This window comes from Tenrec ecaudatus, chromosome 3, assembly GCF_050624435.1.
Source record: "Tenrec ecaudatus isolate mTenEca1 chromosome 3, mTenEca1.hap1, whole genome shotgun sequence".
Lineage (NCBI taxonomy): Eukaryota > Metazoa > Chordata > Mammalia > Afrosoricida > Tenrecidae > Tenrec > Tenrec ecaudatus.
The window spans coordinates 75,245,899-75,261,814 of record NC_134532.1 but is presented as its reverse complement, the minus strand read 5'-3'; the positions used below and the strand labels follow the sequence as shown (position 1 = coordinate 75,261,814).

General features: G+C 45.4%; 1 protein-coding gene across 1 annotated transcript in view; it reads right to left on the bottom strand.

Moving 5' to 3' along the window:
* The window catches only part of TBC1D9 (TBC1 domain family member 9), a 144,354-nt gene that overhangs the window by 88,950 nt on the left and 39,488 nt on the right, over nt 1–15,916 (bottom strand). The window lies entirely within an intron of this gene.

The window sequence follows — 15,916 nt, the reverse complement described above, 5'->3', positions numbered from 1 at the left end:
GAGATAAATGGCTCGGTGAGCCTCGCCTTTCTTGTCTCTCGCTCTTTGATTATCAGACTAATGCGCGGCTGCCTTGCTTGTTCTGTGCCTCAGTTTGCAAGCTACACTATCTGTGGGACACCTAACCTGTGGGCTGTGTCACTGTAATTTGAGGTTCCTTCAAGACCTGCTTTGCCACACAATTGGAATGTACATCTCTGGAATTGGGGACTGACAGTTGGTGACCTGCCTTGCTGTTTGCTGCCTGTGCTGGGATAGCCTAGCTCTCTCTACAGAGGACTACCTGGTGGCTCTCAAGACGTGAAGCACTGCTAGTGTATCACAACTATCTCGCAGGAGTGAGTTGCACTGAGCCATTTGTACTGCTTTATAATTTAACTGTTCATTTCTTGTATTATATATCTATCTGTATATAACTTAACAGTTCATTTCTTGTGTTATATATCTAACTATCTTTATAAATATATATGAAATTATCAGCAATCTGGTTTTGTCTCTCTAGAGAACATCTAACACACCTGGAGATGAACATCAAGCCTTATAGAGCAGGCGGGCAGTGAAGGAGAGCAGAGCCCTCAGGGAGATGGAATGACACCACGGCTGCCACAATGGACCCACCCCCCGGAACAATTGTGAAGATGGTGGAGGACCAGGCAGTGCTTCATGCCGGTGAGCATACGGTTGCTACGGGCGGGAACCAACTTGACGGGGGCACCTAACAACAACACTAACAAACACCTGTCTCTCCACAAATTCCCCAAGAGTCAGTAGTATAAAATGTTGCCCATCTCAATAGGAGACGTAATATGTACACATTCAAGGCTGTGCAGAAGCCCTTTTACTTGTCTTCAGTGACCTTTCATATTTTCTTCCTTCAAAACTTCTATTTCTTTCGAAACAGAGGTCAAGGGTGAGATGCAGTGCATTAATGTGGCCCATCTAACGATGACCCCTCATGTGCTGTATCGTCCTTCTGGACTCGGTGCCTAGGGATGCGGTTCCAGTTTGGAGGCACGCTCGCTCTTCTAAGGCACAGGATCAAGGATGGTTAAGTCCCGGCCTTTGTAGAGGGCGTGAACTTCACACCCTGGGCTTCCCAGAAGCATTTTTAGGCTTGGCTTTTTTTCCCTGAGGCTGTGACCTACCACACCACCCTTTGATTGTCTTCCTAGGGCATATGGTAGGGTCAAAGGCAAAAGCTACCACTCCATAAGAGCCATCAGACCCAGAGAAAGAAGGCCCAAGTTCATGTCCAAGAGAGATCTTTGAAGTGTTAGAGGCCAAATCAGAGGCACCAGAGATGTGGCACAGAGACTACGAGGCAGAGCAAAAGGAGAATTGCTCAGACGATGGGTCTGGGAGCTGAAACCACAGCCTGGCTTCCAGGTTCAGGGAGGCAAAGGCCGGGGAGCCATGTGGCTAAGTCACTGAGGACCAAAGAGACTTGCTGCTGGCAAGGAGAGGTGTTGCTGTGGAACAAATGGTATGTTCCCGGTTCACTGATCCTCACTTGTGGGGACCGAATGACTCCCCTAGTAGCCCCCTTCATGGTGCGGCTAGCCTGCGAGCTCTGTGCCCACTGCAAGGAGTCATAATGCCTTGGGAGGCGCGTTGGTGTCAGAATAGGCGAGGAAGGCGGGAGAGGGAAGGCATATCAAACCCTACCGTGAACCCACAAGTGAGCTAGAGGAGGTCAGCTATGGCCCCAGTGCTGTTGACTCGAAGGACTCCCCTACTCATTTGCTCTTTCCCTCAGCACTCTCCTCTCCCCTCAACAGGCAATGCACCCCTCACCCTCAAATTTCCCAACGATTCACGATGCCCTTTTCTACACTCTGCCACCCGTCCTGCAGTTTAGAATGCTAAAGCCGTTTGCCCATTGTTGTCTGCTTTTTTAAAAAGGTACCGTTTCCTCTCGTTAAACTGTGAGGGCAGAGACAGTTTTCTTCATTTGGGGATTCTTCAAGCCTAAAATAATGCCCAGCCAAGTGTGATGAATATTTACAATACGGGCCAGAGTTTCCAACTCAATGGACATTGGAGAAACCAAAAACTAGTTGCAGGACTTTTCCATCTTTGCATACTAATACCCAATACAAGGCCAACCCCAAACCAAACCGATTACCAGGGAGTCGGTTGCATGGTCCCCCCATATAGGGCTTCTCAGCTCTGAACAGGGGCAAACCCATCTTGCACCTAGTGGCAACTGGTGGGTCTGAACTCCCAACCTTGCAGCTAGCAGCCCAACATCTAGCCACCAACACCAGCAGGGCTGCTGCTTTCCATAATTAAAAATTTCCAAGAATCTTACAACCAGGGAGAAAAAGAAGACTAGGCAGTTACATCTCAAGCAGTGTAAGGTAACGCAAACAGAGCTCACATCTGAGACGTTCTACCACGGGGAAAGCATTTCTCTAACGTCAGGAGTAATTTGGCTGTTTTAAATTACTGTTGAGGAAAAAAAGTTACTGGTGAGATTTATCTGGAATTAAACAAGATTAAAAGCATAAATACTGAGGCATAGAGCAAGTCTATTTTTCTACCTTTGGAGAGAAATCAGCAGTTGTTGACAAAAAGCAAGAAAATCCTATTTAACCCCTTTATGCCCAAGACGCAGATCAGAACACTTTGGGTTTGCACGCCATAGGGGCTAGGCAAGATATTACAAAAACTGCCTGTGTACAGCCAGGTAGACCAGTGCTGGCTCTGCCAGGTGAGGATCAGTTCCAGACCTATGAGCCTTGAGTTCAGTGTCAACTTGAATCATGTGAACGGAAACGTGGGCTAATGTTGGCCAGCTACATCGTGTGTGAGAGAATCGTGACAGTGTTTTCTTCTGTGTCTGGAGTTGGGGGCAGGGGGAGACTTGTTGGAGGGTGTGGGTATGGCTAGACACAGGGCAATCTGTCTTCTGTTTCAGAAGCTCAAAGAGTCAAACAGATATTCTCAAGTGCAGGGACCCCTGGTCAGAAGGGAGAGTGTCTGCCTGCCACATCTGAGAGCGCTTTCATTTTCCTAAGCACCAGCTGTTCTCCCCACCCCACGCCAGCATCTTTTGGGGAAGAAAGGGCTTCTCAATACGGGTCCTGGAACTGCCCCTCACTCCAGAATTTACTTGAGAGGACAGCACTAAAGCTGCAGGTAGAGGAGAGGGGCATGTTCGATCAGAACAAATGGGAGCAAAGAAGGGGGAGGAAGAGAGAGTGGAGCACATCCTGACCCATCAGGCCTGGAGGACGATATCTCTGCTCTGAACAGCCAATGGACAGAGTGGACAATATGGCTGATCCCCCTATGAGACACACCATCCCTTGATGGCCCAGGACCCTAAGGGGGACAACACTGGAGACTCAGTGTAGGGACTGGCCCAGACTGACCCTGTGACACCGAGGCAAACCACTAAAAGTGTGTGGCAGAGCAACCATGGGAGCAGAGCAGGGAGCCCCCAAAGGAGTACAAAGGACAGACTCTGGGGCCAAAGGATGGTACCCCATTGGACCTGACTGAAGGTCACGCCCAGAGATCAAATATCAGACCTTGATCTATTTACAGGTTTTTCTTTCTTTTAACAATTTTTTCTTTTAATTCGTTTATTCTTCTATGGGTATTTGGTTTCCTTTTTTGTTGTCGTAGCTGTGTTCTCACTCATCGCCTATCTTGCTATGGCTTGATTTTTGGTGCACATTATTATCTCTACAGATCTATCTAGATAAGATAGACTGGATGAATAGGCTGGAGGAGAGAACAACAGGACCAATGGTTCCAGGGGGACATGGGAGAGGGGGAGGAGGGGGCAAGGAGGTGGTGCTGACCAACCCAGGAACAGGGGAGCAACAAGTAATCCAAAATCAGTAGCAAGGAGGGTGTGAGAGGCCTGGTTGGGATTTAGCAAGGGCAAGGTAAGCGAAAGAAATTACTGAAACCCAAATGAAGGCTGAGCATGACAGTGGGACAAGAGGACAGTAAAAGGAAATAGAGGAAAGAACTAGGTGACAAAGGGTAGTTATAGAGGTCCAAAGACTGGAATGTACATGTGTAAATATATTTATATGAGTGTAGGGAAACAGATCTATGTGCATATAGGTTTAGTACTAAGGCAGCAGATGGACATTGGGCCTCCACTCAAGCACTTACTCAATGCAAGAGCACTTTGTTCTATTAAATTGGCATTCCAGGGATGCACACCTTCCCGACACGATTGCTGAAGAAAAATGTGTGCATAAGCAAATGTGGTGAAGAAAGCTGACGGTGCCTGGCTATCAAAAGATATAGCGTCTGGAGTCTTAAAGGCTTGAAGACAAAGAAGAGGCCATCTAGCTGAGAAACATCAAAGCCCACATGGAAGAAGTACACCAGCTTGGCTGACCACGAGGTGTAGACGAGACTAATTATTAGACATCAAAGAACTAAAAATCACATCAGTAGGTTTCCACCTTCCTGATACGATCACTGAAGACAAACGTGTGCATAAGCAAAGGTGGTGAAGAAAGTTAATGGTGCCCAGCTATCAAAAGATATAGCATTTGGGGTCTTAAAGGATTGAAGATAAAACAAGTGGCCATCTAGCTCAGAAGCAACAAAACCCACTTGGAAGAAATACACCAGCCTGTGTGACCATGAGCTGTCAAAAGGATCAGGCATCAAGCATCAAGGAACAAAAAAATCATATCATTGAAAATGTGGGTGAGTGCAGAGTAGAGACTCAAAGCCTATTGGTAGCCAACCAGACACCCCTTACTGAAGGGTTGTGGGGAGGAGATGAACCACTCAGGGTGCAGGGTAGTAACGATGAAACATGTAACTTTCCTCTAGTTCTTAAATGCTTCCTCCCCCCACTATCATAATCCCAATTCTACCTTACAAAGCTGGCTAGACCAGAGGATGTACATAAGCACAGATAGCAACTGGAAACACAGGGAATCCAGGACAGATGATTCCTTTGGGACCAGTGGTGATGCCTGGAGGGTGGAGAGAATGTGAGGTAGAAAGGGGGAACCGGTTATAAGAATCTACATATAGCCTCCTCCCTGGGAGGTGGACAGCAGAGAAGAAGGCAGGGAAAGAGGACAATGTAATATATAACAAAATAATAATAATTTATGAATGATGAAGGGTACATGAGGGAGGGGGGAGTGGGGAGGGAGGGGTAAAATGAGCAGCAGATATTAAGGGCTCAAGTAGAAGGCAAATGTTTTGAGAATGATGATGGCGACAAATGTACATATGTTCTTGACACAATGGTTGGATGTATGGATTGTGATAAGAGTTGTATGAGCCCCCAATAAAATGATTTCTTTTAAATTCAAAAAGAAAATATGCATCCTGGAAAACAAGTAGCTAATCTACAAGGCTTTCTTCTAACCTCAACCATTCCAATTGCACGTGTACCTGGCCTGCCGAAAAGACTACCCTTTGTTTATGCAGCGAGAGCGCGCCTGACTACACGCACGTGCGCATTCATCGCCACCTGTAAGATACAGAGGAGTTCATGGGAAGCATGGTTATAGAGACACACACAGTTGACGCTGTCAGATAGGACCGGGTTTCTCACACTATGTGTGATCAGGGGCCACCTTTTACTTGCTTGCTGCCCCCTACACCCCCAATTCTGTGACAGACTGATACTTTTGTCAATACGGCGGTGATGTTGTCAAGTACTGTCGAGTTGGTTCTGAAGCTTAGCGAGCCACGCACAACAGGAAGAACCACTGACCAGCCCGGCACCATCCTCAAAACCGCCACTGTTGCAGCCACTGTGTCATTCCATACATTGACGGTCTTCCTGTTTTTCACTGGTCCTCTACTTGTAAGAGATGGTACATATCATCTTTTTGTAAAACGTATACAATATGGAAAAATACATATGAGATACGAGCCTACAACAGGCAAACTGCTACTAGAGGTTTTAACTAGAGGTTTTAACTGATCATTCCCAATCTCTGCTCCTAGCTCCTGGCTGAGTGGAAATAAACAGTTCATAACCTGGCACGCTCAGTAGAACTACGTTAGGGAATGGGAGGCTCTGGGACAGTCCTTTTCCCGGGAGAGTTTATCCGCATCCTGTGGAGTTTTAAAAAGGACACGGACTCGGGAACTTTGCCTTTGGAAAAAGGAAAGAAACCAAACCAAACGGACGGCTGTTCACACACGCAAACTAAAGTAACACTCCACCAGATCACATCTCAGTAGAACAAGAGCAGGAGAGAAGTATGGGGTTTCTGTTGCCCATCTCTCCCGCAGGCACTGAGAATTTGAGTATTAGGCAATTCCGCAGAGGATCTAGGCTCTCTTCTGACAAAGAGGGACTTCCACTGGGAGGGGCAGGATGACAAGGCTAAAAGAGGCATCCTCTCCCTCCCGCGGAGTGTTCCACACAGAGATTCTGGACCACGGGGGACTGGAAATGGCAGCTTGTACAAAGAGCCAGAAAGATACAGCTCAGAAGCAAACAAAGGACCGAGGATGGACATGTTCCCCTCCTCGAGAGATGAGGCACAGGATGGCTTTTCACTAAAGGCACAGGGCAGCAGCTCCGGGGGCATTGTGTCTGGCAGGGCTTTGTCCTGCAGCCAGTCAGTCCTGCGCTGCCAGGAGCTCCCAGGCACCTTCCCGGGGTGCGGCTTCCAGGAGCTGCTCCAGTTAGCCCTTCACGGCAGTCTCTTTAAAGTCCCACAGGCCGCTTCCTGCAGAGAAGGCAGGCAGCTGGTGCTGATTTTTCCTTCTCTTTGGTACAATGTCTGAGACAGAATCATTCAAAAGATTTTATATATATAATTTTTTTCCCCAATGTCTTTCTTTCCACCCCAGTCAGGATCCACCATCCTGTGGGATTCAATGCTTGATGAAAATGCAGGTCCCCTTGTTAAAAAAAAAACACAAACTTAGGAAATCCAAGATACTGAAGATAAAATGTGGACACCAAAGGGGAGGGGAGGCAGGACGGAAAAAAGAAGAGCTGATACCAAGGGCTCAATAGAAAGTAAATGTCTAGGGAAAAAATGATAGCAGATATGCTTGATACAACTGATGTGTAGATTGTTCTAAGAGTTGTAAGAGCCCCCAATAATATGATCTTTAAAAAATGTGACACCAAGCACAGGGTCCCATACGCAGAGGGTCCTATGGGGCTGCAAAAGCCTCATGCCAAGGCAACTGTCCCCTGCTGCAGTGACATGCCAGGAGTTCACCCTCACAGACAAGGTTGTTGTTCGTGGACACTTTCGACCGAGATTCCAATCTGCTCAGATGGACAGAGAGCCAGGCAGACAATGGGGCTGAATATTCAGAGGCACTCTGGGCACCTGTGCGATCCAGTTTCTCAAAGCAGCCTGCTAAGGAGCAAGTGGAATTGTTATTTTAGTAACATTTACAGCTGCTTTTATTTTATTTTAATTGCAGCAGGAAGGTACCTGGATCCTAATTTGATCTGCAGGGGTAGGTCTGGGAACCTGGAACCAAGGGCTCAAAGCCAGCCCAGATCAGCCAGGAGAGAGAATGGGGAGACGCTTTGGTGCCATGGGAGTAGTTTATCCCTACGATGCCAACACCAACATCTATGAGCTACAGACCGGCCACCACTCCTGGGACACCTGGACACGATGCCCGTGGACCTGCGTGTCTCGGGTGAACTGCACTGGCAGCCGCTGCTCACAAGCCTGTGATGACTGTCAAGGCTTCTAATTTGTGCTACCTCTCACTCGGCACAGTCAGTGGTTCAAAACTGCTAGCCACTCCACCGGAGAAAGATGAGGCTGTCTGCTCCCATAAAGCTTCACAGCCTCGGACACTCAAAAGGGCAGTTCTACTTGGTATAGGGTCTATAGGGGTGCTATAGCCCTGGTGCTGTAGTGGTTATGCATTGGGCTGCTAACAGCAAGGTCAGCAGTTTGAAACCACCGAGGGAGAAGGGCAACACTTTCTACTCCCATAAAGAGTTAATCTCAGAAACACACAGGGGCGTTCTTACCCTGTCCTATCGGGTCGCTATGAACCAGAATTTGATAAGCTTAAGAAACTGGTGACATAACAAATTAAGCACTGGGTTGCTTTCACAAGGTCAGTGGTTCAAGCCCATTGCTACACCATTCAAAGATGGGACAGTCTGCTCCTGTCAAGAGATATAGCCTGGGCAGACTTAGGGAGCTATTCCATGGGGTTGCTATGAATCACAATTGACTCAATGAGAACGGGTTTGGGTCTAAGCTTAAACCCCATAATGAGATACTACTACTAGGACATAGAAGTGATTCGGGACTTAAAATTACATCTAAGAAATGACCTAGAATAGTGATGCAAGTTATAGTACATCTGAAAAGCTAAGTCATTTAAAATCATGTTGCAGGTATTTAATGGCTCAGATAAATGCATCTTGGTGTGCAGGTGGTATGTACAAGGGTTATCAGTCAGCACTAAGCAAAAGGACACTCGATGGAATCTGCCAACTATGCCAAGGAGGAAAGGACCTGGCACTCTTACAAAGATAACAGCCCAGGAATGGCTCTGGGCAGTTCTACCTCTCTTAAAGGATCACTCTGAGTCCGACTCACCTGGACAGCACACAGCAGCAATGTCACGTAAGACAAAGACAGAAGAGGATTTCATCACAAAACTGAACTGGATTTTAGCAGAAAGACAAGTGGGAGTCTACACCACAAATGAGAATGTGTGTGTGAGTTTTGAAAAGCTACAAAAATAAATGCAAATATTAACATACTGGTACATAAAGGAAGAGATCGTTTCATTTTCTCCTGCACACTCTTCTTTGTTTTAAAAAATTGGGTAATGTGCATGCAATACCTGTAAAATGAAGGGAAAAGATACTGTAACTCCAAACAACATTATAGTTAGAATTTACTTTCTGCCCTCAAAGATAAATCATGTCATCAAGTGGTTATAGACCTGCTGCATCATTTCGTGTAACCATGGTTACTATTCTGGTTGACAGGATGCAACATGCATGCTAGGGGTCAATATCTAAATGGGTGGAAGCCTCAATCATATACTTCAGTGGAAAGGAGCTTGGTTTCTGCAGAAAGAGAGAGGAAAACACAACACAAAAAAATCCCTTCATGTTTTTTCCCTTTGGTAAGGTCAGTGTGGTAGTTACACAATTTCATGTCAACTTGAGAAAAGAATGGAAGGGTGGAGCCTAGCCTGTCAACCAGGTACAGCCTGGTGATTGTTCCTTGTGGGTGTGGCCTCCTCATGAGGATTCTGGGAACTTCCTCTCTTCCTCCCTGGAGGTGGGACACACTCTCTACTTCACCTTCCTCTTGACAAGATGCATGGAGCTACACTGATGGCAGACAGAGAAAGGAGATGCATCCACTGCCACTGGAACTACAAGACTTTGCATCCACCAGCCTGTGACCATCCTGCATTCTGCATCATTGCATGTGACCTTGCGAGTCCAAAGAAGGACTTAAGGGCTAATACTGGATTTATAGACTTGATCTGGACTGGACTGGGATGTTGTCTGAATATTCAATTGCTCTTTATACAAAGCTCTCGCTTACACACGTGAGTGTTCCTGGGTTTGTTTCTCTAGTCAACCTGGCCTCACAGTCACCAATGCTACAAACTGACATGTCTTCATATACAAAGCACCATATTCCACAATACACTTGTACTCACAGCCACTGAGTTGATTCCAACTTATAGCCACCCTATATATAGTTTTCAAGCCTGTAAATATTTACTGAACTAGCCTGCCTCATTCTCGTTCCTCAGACTGGCTAGTGGGTTTGAACTGCTGACTTTCTGAGTTGGCCGCTCAATATGTAGCCCACTACACTACCAGTTTGTGTTAGACAGGGCACTCTAGAGGAAAAAAACCCAGAATGCTAATAATTTTATATATATATAAATTATAAAGCAGTGCAAATGGCTCCTGTGAGACAGTTGTGAGACACTGGCAGTCCTTCAAGTCTTGAGGGCCGCTGGGTATTCCTCTAGAGCAATTTAGGCTATCTGGGGGCACAGGCAGAAAACAGCAAGGCAGGTCACCAACAGTCAGCCAGATGACAGGGTCCTACAGTCCCCAGCTCAAGAGGTGTAAATTCCAATGGTGTGGTGAAGCAGGTCTTGAAGGAATCTCAAATTACAGCGACACAGTACATGGGTTAGGTGTCCCACAGGTAGTGTAGCTTGGAAATTGAGGCACAGAACAAGCAAGGCAGCTGCACACTGGTCCGGTGATCAAAGAATGAGAGACAAGAAAGGTGAGGCTCACTGAGCTATTTATCTCTCCACCCTTCAATTAATCCCACATGTGTTTATCGTCCAGGTTGGCACAATAAACTAACTACATCACAGTTATCTTAGGTACATTCTCTTAACACTGTTAAAGAATATCATAATTGTTGCTAGGTACAGTTGAGTTGGATGCTATGTAAACAGAATGAAAGAGATTGTGCCATCCTCACAATTTACTGTTTGAACCTGTTACTGTAACCAGTGTATCAACCCAACTCATTGGGCATTTTTTCCTTTTCATTGATTCTCTACCAAGCATTATGTCTTTTTCCAGAGACTCCTCTCTCCTGAAAAGGTGGAATGGCATAGTGGGTCACACATTGGGCTGCTAACCTTAAGGTCTACAGTTCAAAATCACCAGGCACTCCATGGGGAAAGGATGAGGCTTTCCATTCCCCGAATGATGTACAGCACTAGCAATCCAAAGGGGGGTAGTTAGTCTGTCTGGCAGGGTCGCTACGAGTCAGAATTGAATTCATGGCAGTGAGTTTGGTTTGGGGTTCTGGTCTCTCCTGATCATATATCTAAGGTATGTGAAACTAAGGATTGCCATTCTGGATGCACTGCTTCCAAGATAGATTTGTTTATTGGGGGGGGGGGGGGTTAAGGTACTTTCAATATTCTTCACCAGCCCCCCAATTTCAATGCATCAATGCTTATGCAGGTTTCCTTAGTCACTGCCCAACTTTCACATCCATATGAGGAGACTGAAATCACACTGGTTTGGGTCAGGCACACCTCTGTCCTCAAAGGACCTCTTGGTTCTTCAATGCTTTAAAGTGGTCTGGTGCAGTTGATTTGCCCAAAAGAACACGTCTTAGATTTACCTTAAGTAGGTTGTCTGAAATCAAGAAGTCTAGGAGTTTTTAAAATAATGACAATAAAATTAAATAAATGGAATGAGCTCTAATCTACATCACCTCATTTTCATTACATCTGCAAAAATGGCATAAGGGCCACCTCTGACCTCCTCAGGCTTCAGGAGGGAGGAGAGCCCCAACTCCACTTCTGCCCAGGGATGATTCCCACGAGGCAGAGGTCTGACACGCCTCCACTCTCCCACCTTCTTTACCCTGCTCTGATACGAACCACCCCTCCCACGGCACTCTGCTTCTCGGCTGCATTTAATAATTCACTGGGGGATTCCGACAGTACCCATGATTGTGGGGCTTCTTAGGAAAGCTAATAGGCGACAGTGCAAGATCTGAAACATGAAGCATACATTTCTTTTGCCCCAAGGGCTTCTTCTGAGTCATGATGGTTGGCACACCTATCTCTGTTCCTTGACCTCAGCCACACATGCCCCTTGGCCTCTGGCCTGCTTGGGTAATTATAACAATTGATAAATGGCCAGAGGACCCCCACTCTGCAAGCCCACCTCCCGCTGAAGGCAGGAAGCCCACCGCTCTGCCTTCTGGTCTCAGCAGCCACGGCTTCTTCTCCATACACGGATCCTGGATGGACTCCATTCTTCTTTCTTCACGGTCATGGTAGTCTCTGTTCCCGCTTTTGAAATGGCTCCAATCTTACTCAGCAGAATGGTAAAACTGACCAATCACAAGTCAGAGTACTCTACACCTTATTTGCATACTCTGATCTGTATAGTTATGGAGAGCTCAGAGCCAGGTGATGTAATTTCACTTCTCCATAATACCCATGGTATTGCTTTCTTCTATATACAAGTGAGACAAAAAAAATAATACATCCAAATATCTCCCTCAGAAGTGTCAGGAGGTGGAGATCCCCTCATAGAGGGGTTTAGGAGAGAAGACGGGTCAGTCAGGGTGCAATGTAGTACCGATGAAGAACACAGCTTTCCCCCAGATCCTGGATGCTTCCTCCCCTCAACTACCATGATCCGAATTCTACCTTGCAGGGCTGGATAGGACAGAGGCTGTACACTGGTGCATATGGGGGCTGGAGGCACAGGGAATCCAGGGTGGATGATACCTTCAGGACCAAGGGTGTGAGGGGCAATGCTGGGAGAGTGGAGGGTGAGTGGGTTGGAAAGGGGGAACTGATTACAAGGATCCACATGTGACCTCTTCCCTGGGAGAGGGACAGCAGAGAAGGGGGGGAAGGGAGACTCCGGATAGGGCAAGATATGACAAAATAACGATGTATAAATTACCAAGGGCACATGAGGAAGGGGGGAGCGGGGAGGGAGGGGAAAAAAAAGAGGACCTGATGCAAAGGGCTTAAGTGGAGAGCAAATTTTTGAGAATGATTGGGGCAGGGAATGTATGGATGTGCTTTATACAATTGATGTATGTATATGTATGGATTGTGATAAAAGTTATATGAGTCCCTAATAAAATGTAAAAAAAAGAAAAGAGGAGGAAAAAAAAGAAAATGCTTAGGGCAAAGAATGTACAGATGTGCTTTATACAATTGATGTATGTATACGTATGGACTGTGATAAGAGTTGTATGAGCCCCTAATAAATTGTTTAAAAAATAAATAAATAAAATAACTAAAAAAAAGTGTCAGGAGGGGTCTAAACTACTGATAACAGCATAACTAATGAGTTCAGGATAATGATAACAGGAATAACTAATGAGTTCTTCTTGAGAGCAATTTGGCAAGTGATGTAGCATGGGAAAGAATCAAGGGATCATTTTGTTTGGTTAGAACTATAGTTTTTTGGAAAGTAGTTTTTATATTGTTGGGAGCACATGTTATCAAATATACTTTGAACTATTTATAATGTCAAGGCATTATGATAAAAAGATAATGCAACTGCTATCAAATTTTCCAGGAGATAAGACTATGGGACGATTTGTCCCTGTGCCTTTCTGGACATGTGTTGGCTACCCTAGTGGGCGGGGTCAGAGGAAGCATGGGGGATGGGATCACAGGGCCTGGGATAAGGCCGGTTTTCATACAGGTAAGCACACCAGGCCACTCGACACCAGGCCACTCCTAGGGTGGTGGCTTAGTTGTCTCTGCACCAAGAAGGCCTCTCTGTGGAGAACAGCCAGGGGACTTTTGAATTTAAAAGTTAATCCAACATTTTTTTCTCCATATTATTAATGGCTTAGAAATACTCGTCTTAGAAATACTGAGCATTCGGAGAATACAGATTTGCGTTCATGTGATGTTGTGTCAATATTCTGTGTGCACTAAAGTGCTAAATATGATGCTGTTTCTTAAGGAGGTTGGGTTGTTGTGCACATGATTAACCGTGCAGAATGTAGATGCTGAAAGCTAAGGATACTCACTTAGAACTAATGGGGCTTTCTTCAGTTTGATCAAAATGTACAATCTCCTTTTGATAGAAACACACGAGTCCTTTGATGCTTTGTCCCGAGTCTACACTCCTGAGTCTGTTAATGTTGGACAGCTTTGCTCCGTGCACTTTCCAGGGTATATGGAATGTCTTTTAATTGAATTTTCGATATTCTGAAGTCAATTCTATGCTACATTTTCCAATTAGTAAATGACTAGAGGTGACTATTTAAATAAACAAACACACACAAACAGAATGAGGCAGGCCGATCAGATCTCCTCTCACAAGAATTTGAACTGAGAAAAGCCGAGTGCTCCGAAAAGCTCAAGTTAAGAGGATCCATGAGAAAGGGAATGTGACAAGCCAATCGGCTTGTGAAGAAGCAGGGCCCAGGTATACAGCGACCATATAAAGAAGACCTGCAGAAAGGCAGTCGCCTGCCAGCTCAGAATGGAACAAGACACAGATAGCAGCAGACAGCAGACTACAGCATCTTTGGGAGAGGAGAACCAGAAGACATTCCTCAATTCCTTCTGGCAGGTTCTCTCCCTGTCAGCTTCCCAGGCCTGGCTCCAGTTCTCGTGTCCCCCAGCGACAAAATGCAGGCCTTGGGGTTACCAGAATGAGTTTGCGTTTCTTGCCACCAAGATCTCCCAAGTAAAATTCTAACTACTTAGCTTCATTTAAATATGAGGAGGTGTCCCCCCCTCTTGCCCCCCCCCAAATAACTAAAACAGAGAAAAAGCTCCACTGAGCATATTCCCTGGGTCCATCCCAAGGTTCTCTCTGGTCATTGAATTTTTTCTGTGAAAGCCATTTCTCTTGAACCTCGGTTTTTCTGATGGCCAATTTAAGAGAACAGCATGCGGCTGTGAAATTTTGTTTCCTGCTCAGGAAAAATGCCAAAGAAACTGCTGTGATGTTGAACACAGCTTACAAGGACAGCGCTATGGGAAAACCTCAAGTGTATGAGTGGTTTTCTTGTTTCAAAAAAGCTGGTGTTGATTGGTGACAAACCTCATTCTGGACATCTATCAATTTACCAAACAGACGAAATGTTGACTCATCATCCATTTGGAGTTGGTTCCACCAGGTCAGACTGTTAACCAAGCTTTCTATTTAGAGGTTCTACAAAGGTAGCTTTACAGTGCGTGACCAAAAGGAGACCTGATTCGTGACAGACAGGGGACTCATTTTGCCATCATGACAATGCACCTGCTCACGCTCACATAGCCATCTCAGTGCACCAGATGTTGACAAAAAACAGCATGCCTCTCTTGGCCCATGCACCTTACTCACCTGACCTCACTCCATGTGACTACTTTTTGTTTCTTCAAATGCAGAGGGACATGAAAGCACAGCAAGTTGATGACGTGGAAGAGACGAAGAAAGAAACGAAGGAGGTGCTGTCAGCCATGCAAACAGATGAGTTTGAAAGATATTTCAAGGAATGGAGTCACAGATTTGACAAATGTATGAAGTGTAATGCAGAGTACTTTGAAGGTGATACAGTTGTTTTGTAAAATATTTAAATACATAGCTTTGGGGGAAAATCCATTTTGGGGGAGTACCCCCTCATAGGGTCTCTGAGTAAGTCCTTTGTTCTACACCACAGCAAGACAAGTGTTATATGAGAGGGTACAGGGTATTATCAGCAATTTAATAACATGCTTTGCAGCTTTGCATCGGAATATTCCAGAACAGATTAAAATAGCAGCTATAAAGCTGTAATTAAAACTCTCTTGCTATTTACAAGGGAGCGATTCAGTAGCAGCTTGGCTTAGTTACAAGGAGTTTGGTCTGACCTCAACATGTTGAGGACACAGACAACTCATCTTGCATTCCCTCTGCAGAAGAATGCTGCTTTGGCTCCGTTTGAGTTACCTGGATTTAAGACCAACGAATTTCCCACAGAAATTTCAGATTAAAATGGATCAAATGAGGGAGCATTCTTCACCTAAGGCACAGATAAAGTTTTAAAGACAAGTCGAATACGGATGGCCTACAAATAAGAGACCATTGTTCACCAAAGCATGAGAGAGACCCGACAAGAAGAATCCCGACAAGAATGGTTTGTCAAGTTGTCTGCTCTTTTGTAATAAATGTACCGAACCTATGAATGTAGAGGAGCACCTATCTTGGATACAATATAAGTACATTGGATCCAAATGGGATTTCCTAGAAAGCAGTTCAGAGATTAAGAAGTGAGGCTCATCAATCTACTTGTAAAATCAACCAAAGAAAATACTATGGGTCCTAAAATGTCCAAAAGAAAACTCCTGGAATTAGCAGAGGAAGTTAAGCCAAGCTGCAGGATACAAGGTCAACAAGCCAAAATTGGCTAGGTTTTTACACATAAGCAATGAAAGATCTGAAAGAGAATTAAGGAAAGAATCCCATTTATAAGAGCTTCGAAGAGAATAAAAACAAGGA